This window comes from Mandrillus leucophaeus, unplaced genomic scaffold, assembly GCF_000951045.1.
Source record: "Mandrillus leucophaeus isolate KB7577 unplaced genomic scaffold, Mleu.le_1.0 Scaffold397, whole genome shotgun sequence".
Classification (NCBI taxonomy): domain Eukaryota; kingdom Metazoa; phylum Chordata; class Mammalia; order Primates; family Cercopithecidae; genus Mandrillus; species Mandrillus leucophaeus.
This window is the reverse complement of record NW_012104220.1, coordinates 2,691,393-2,697,392: the sequence shown is the minus strand read 5'-3', so window position 1 is coordinate 2,697,392 and position 6,000 is coordinate 2,691,393.

Sequence of the window (6,000 nt, the reverse complement as noted above, 5' to 3'; positions counted from 1 at the left end):
TTTTCAAGATTTTTAGTTTCTTTGCGCTGGGTACGTAATTCCTCCTTTAGCTCTGAGAAGTTTGATGGACTGAAGCCTTCTTCTCTCATCTCGTCAAAGTCATTCTCCGTCCAGCTTTGATCCATTGCTGGCGATGAGCTGCGTTCCTCAGTTGATAATGCAGAAATCACCTGTCTTCTGTGTCGCTCGCGCTGGGAGCTGGAGACTGGAGCTGTTCCTGTTCGGCCATCTTGCTCCGCCCCCCTAATCAGTAATACTTTATCATCCTCCCAGATAGTAAAAATACTTTAGAACACAGCCTTCATTGACTTTTCTCCTAATTTATATGCATTTGTTGTAGTGTAACTTTTTCTTAGCTGTGTGAAATCTCTTAAACCTATTGATTATATATTTAATTTCAATTGTATATTTTATTTTTTGAAATTTCATTTAGTTTTCTCAGATCAGTGTTACTTTTTGGTAGATATCTTCTTGGTAGATATCTACTTCTTGGTACCTACTTCTTGGTAGTTACCTTAAAATTTTTTCTGTGTGTATTTACAAAAATACAGTCTACGTTGTTTTTTAGGATGAGTCTGGAAATGCCAACTGAAATTTTGGGTTTGTTTTTGTTTTCTACAATTTCTGCTAGTCCTTGGTTATGGAGTCTAATTTCCTTAGTGCTTGGATTATTTTTTATTATGGTCTGGACATTTTATTTAAAATTACTTGTCAGAATAATTTTGAGGCTTGTAATAAACATACTTTCCTTTTAAGAGCAAAGTCTGCTTCTTTACCTAGGAGCATTGTCAGTCAGGGAACGACTTAAACCAAGTTTCTTGAGAACACAGTCTAAATTTTTTAGTATAGCATCTTAATAAAAACAACACTCAATGTTTCAGATTTTATATTGGTTTCCCAAAGGATTTATAGCACTGTATTTCCAAATCATTGTCATGTTAATGTCTTGCAAATCAACATCTCTGCTCATGAACTTCAAATCTAAGCATTTTTAAAAATTGTCTTCTGAACATTTCCATATACTTAGCTTACTGGGATGTGAAATCAACATGTTTACAATGAATCCAATTACTGTTTCTCTGAATGCTTATTTTACTGTTATTTATTGTAGTCAGTGAAATCACTGTCCTCCAGTCATCCAGGGTGCAAACTGCGTTTGAGACTTGGAGAAAAATACTTTGCCTTTTAAGATACCAGTTTGGAGTTGATGGCTGCTAATACTTCCTCTGACTTTAAGTTTGTGGTCTTCTCTCCCTCTCATTTCCATATGCAGTTAGTTCCCAACTCTTATTTATTCCCTTTCTTGTCCTTTCTAGTAATTTTCGTGCTTCTTTCTTCCACTCTCATACCCACTGCCTTTGTTCAGGCATTCATCATCTCTGATCTTGGGATAATCCTTGGGTGCCTAATACATTCTAATCACTGAGGGCAAAAGTTAACAGGTAAATATTATTGTCCTCACCATTACAGAGAGGATACATCTTTCTTCAGTCACACAGCCGGTAAATGGTGTAATATTAATCACTAACATTTTTTGAATCTTTATGCCAGGCTGTATTATAAGGACTTTACATGTTTTTGCTAATGGTGTTGTTACCTCCATTTTTCAAATGAGAGAACTAAGGTACAGAGAGATTACATAATTTGCCAAAAGTCACACAGCTAGCACACAGTCAAATTGGAATTCTAGTCCAGGAACTCTCTAGGAGGTATACTTTGAACTATTACCAGGATTTGAAGAGATTTCGTCTCCTTCTGAAACGTGTACGTTCTTTGTATATCATACTAGAAAAGACTGTTTTCCTTTCTTCTAATATACCCTGCTCTCTTAAGAAATCAGTTCTTTTGCTTATCAGGTTCCCTTATGGTAGAACATAATATCATTCTTTTAATCATCTCACCCTATATCCTATCTATTTTTTAAGTCTAAGTTTAGATTCCACATCATTTCTGGAGTAAAGTTTTCACTTTTTCTCCCCCTTGGGTTAACATTAGTTGCTCTTGCTTTTCATAGCACCTTGTTTAGACCATAATACTTAACTTTGTCTGATATGATAGTTGCTTATCTGTATTTTTCTCTAGCTGGATTATGAAATCCTTGAGGGCAAATACTTTACCTGTTAATCTTTAAGTCACTTATGATATACCTGGAGAGCTTGTGGTTTGTAGTAGGGTGTTGATAAGTTTGTAGAGTTTCCACTTTCATATTTTCATTTTGCAATTCTATTTCCTTAATTATTCTAAATTAGTGTTTCTTAAAGTAAAAGGCAATTTTCTTTATATTCGGCTAAATCTTAAGTTAGAGTAAAGGCCCTGTATAATTCATTCCTGCCTACTTCTGCCCATTTCTAACCTTTCTTATCTTCACTCTATATTCTGCATATTCATTGGCTTCCTATCTTCTGTTTCCCTTTTTTTCACTGTGATAGTGCTTCTTAGTCTGTAATTCTAGTAGATCAAAAACATCAACGTTTAACATAATCAGCCTATGACATGGCTTTAACTACTTTTGAGCATTTTCAGTACTGAATCAACGTGTGGTGTCTTTTTAAACACTTAAGCTGTCAGTGAAAGTAATATGTGCCCAACTAGGGGTCTTTTAGTGTGAAGTTGTGATTATATTCAAAATTAGATAAAATAATCAAGTTATTTAGAAATATTCTATGTACTAGAAGTAATAGAGATATGGCAATTACCTTTTTTGTTGTTGTTTTCTAAAAGAAGTGGATTCAAATGTAGCTGAACATCTGAGCATTTATTTTGAAATGGTACCTTAAAACAATTGTCTTACCCAGCGGGTGTTGTGAGGATGGGTATCCTTCTACTCCTAAGATTGCTTGTCATAGGCAGCTGCTCTGTGGTTAACCTGGTCCGGTTGGTTTACTGCCTTGGCCCTGGCAGGTTTCACAGTTTCATATCTGGTCACTTAGATCTTTTTGCTTTGTTGATAAAATCCAGAAGTCTTGGCCTGACTCAACTAAAAATCTTCCTTTAAAAAATATTTGTGAAAGGAAATTTACTAACATACTAAGTGAAACAAAGTTTAGAAGGCAAAACAAGATAGAAGTACCTACTGTGTATCAGACATAGTCTTAGGCCTGAGTAGAGATGAAGAAGACATGGCCCCTGCTCTCAAGAAGCTGATGAGGGGAGAGGTATGATGTACAGATTGCCTAGAGAACACAGAGGGTGTACCTAATACACACTGTGTGAGAGTAGAGAATGGACAGGAAGGTTTCTTAGACAAGGTCATCATGTAATTTATTATCCTAACTGGTACAGTTTTGAGACTGAAAGAGTGTAATTAATTATTATATCAGGACAACAGGTGTAAACACGGACCATTCTGGGCAAACTTAATATACATGGCCACTCCATTCCAAGAAGATATGTGCTGAATTGTAAAGAGAAGTAGTAATCAAATAGGTTGATTGATGAAGAGTCCTTTAAAGCAGAAGAAATAGTATGTGAGGAAATAGTGGGGTAAAAGTGAGCACAGTATTAGGTTGAAGCATGTGCAGTTGCCATTTTGTAAGTGAGAAATGGTCAAATAATTGCAGGTTCTCGTAGTTTAAGCTGATAGATGAAGGTAACTTGAGCACAGAGTGTTTGTGCCTAGTGGCAGGAGATGAACCTGAAAAGAAGGCAGGAGCCAGATTGTGAAGTTCTTTGAGTACTATTTTATGGAATTTGGATTTTATTCTGAAAGTCATTATGTGCATGTTTATGTTTAAATTTTAATTATAAGGTATTTATTTAGTTTTTGAATAGGCAATACATTCTCATGGTCTGAAATTAAAAAAAAAATCTGTTGGTTTAAGTGGGAATAGTTTGTAGTTTTCTTCATTTAATTTTTGTTAGATTTTGGTGTCAGTGGTTTTTTTTTGTTTGTTTGTTTGTTTTTGGAGACAGAGCCTTGCTGTGTTGCCCTAGCTGGAGTGCAGTGGCAGAATCTCAGCTCACCGCAACCTCCACTTCCCAGGTTCAAGTGATTCTCATGCCTCAGCCTCCCAAGTAGCTGGGACTACAGGCATGCGCCAGCACGCCCAGCTAAGTTTTGTATTTTTAATAGAGACAGGGTTTCACCATGTTGGCCAGGCTGTTCTTGAACTCCTGGCCTCAAGTGATCCACCTGCCTCGGCCTTCCAAAGCGCTGGGATCCACCCGCCTGGACTTCCAAAGTGCTCGACCTTCCAAAGTGCAGGTGTGAGCCTGCCCAAGTTTGGTTGTCAGTGTTTTACTTGCAGCAAAAATAATGTGGAAACCTCTTTTATCTGTGTCCTAAAACAATTAAAGCACTGGAATTACCCGTCCACTGGGGGTTTTGTTAGCATTCCCCAGTAAATTGTTTGGGTTTGGTTCTTTTTTGGGGGAATGGAAGGGTAGGAGGTAGGCAGCTCTCAGACAACTTTATAATTTCAGTTTTTCAGTCTGTTTAGTTTTCTTTCTGCTAGGTTTGGAAAATTATATTTTTCTAGAAAACTACCCATTTCATTCAGACTTTCAAAATTCTTTACATAGGGTTGAGATAAGAAGTCTTTTACCTTTTTTTTCCTTCAAATTTTATCTATGTTCATGCTCATTTTTTTTTCTTTTATTTTTTGTGTTTTTGTACTCCTTTTAAAATTAGATTGTCTCATGATTTATTTTCCAAAGAATTAACTCTTGAATTTTAATGTATTAGTATTTTGTTTTCTAACTCATTAGATTCTGCTTGGGTGGTTTTAAATTTCTTCTGCTTTTTTTTGTTCTTTGTAAACTTTTGGTTGGATGCTTATGTTATTAACTTTTTTTTTCATTTTTTATTGAAATAAATAAGGTTCTGAACATTGCTGTAGGTGAATGCCACAGGATATATATTTTATATATATGTATGTGGTCTATACATTTATGTATGGCTGTGCATATGTATATGTACTTGTGTATACATATTCAGTATGTATATACATATGCACATATTTGATGTGGTTATGGAAATAAATTGAAAGAGGACAGAAACGAATGATAAGGAACTCAGAAAACAAGTGAGAATATTGTAATAGTTCACATGAGAAATTTTGATGGCCCGAATTGAAATCATAGCAGTAGAAATGGAAAGAAGAGCATAGAGAGAGATTGGAAATGAAGTGTATGAGAAAGGGAAAATAAATATCTGAGAATAACTCACAGCTTTGTAGTTTGGGTAGCTGGTAGATAAAGGTGTGTTCACTGATTTAGGGCGTATGTTCAGTAGGGAATAATGGAAGAATAGATTTGGGGTGGAAAGGTGAGTTCAGATATAGACATGTTTGCATTAAATCCAGGTACAGATACCTTATTAAAATTCAGATATTCAAGTCAGGAGCTCAAGAAAGAGGAGGAAGCTAGAGATTTTGAGGGAGGGGGTCAGAGAAAGGGTAGATAGTTGATTTTGTGGTTTGACTGAGGTGGTCTAGAATAGTATCTCTATGATCTAGAGATAATAGGTCTAAAGATGAGTTCTTCAGGGTCTAAATCCTTATAGAACTTTCTTCCTTTGTTTTTAAGATGAAGTCTTGGTCTGTCACCCTAGCTGGAGTGCAGTGGCGTGATCTTGGCCCACTGCAACCTCCGCCTCCAGGGTTCAAGCCATTCTTCTTCCTCAGCCTTCTGAGTAACTGGGATTGCAGATGTACACCACCATGTACTATCATGCTACACGGCTTTTGGTGCCAGTATTGTGTTTAAACACTTGCTAAGTGATCATCTGGAGCCCGCATGTCTGATAAACCTGCTGTATTGGAATGTAGATCAGGCTAATGTGTATTAATGTAAAATCAAGAAAATCAACTTCAACTTCTGTACTCATGCTGAATTATTTTGCCATTAAAAATTTCTTTTATAGTGATAATTACAGGTGAAAGGTATTTTCATAGAACTTCTTGAGAAACAAATCTCATAAAGAAACTTTTAAGAAACTTATAAAGGCATTTTTTTTTTCTTTTTTTCTGAGACCGAGTTTTGCTCTTGTTGCCCAGGCTG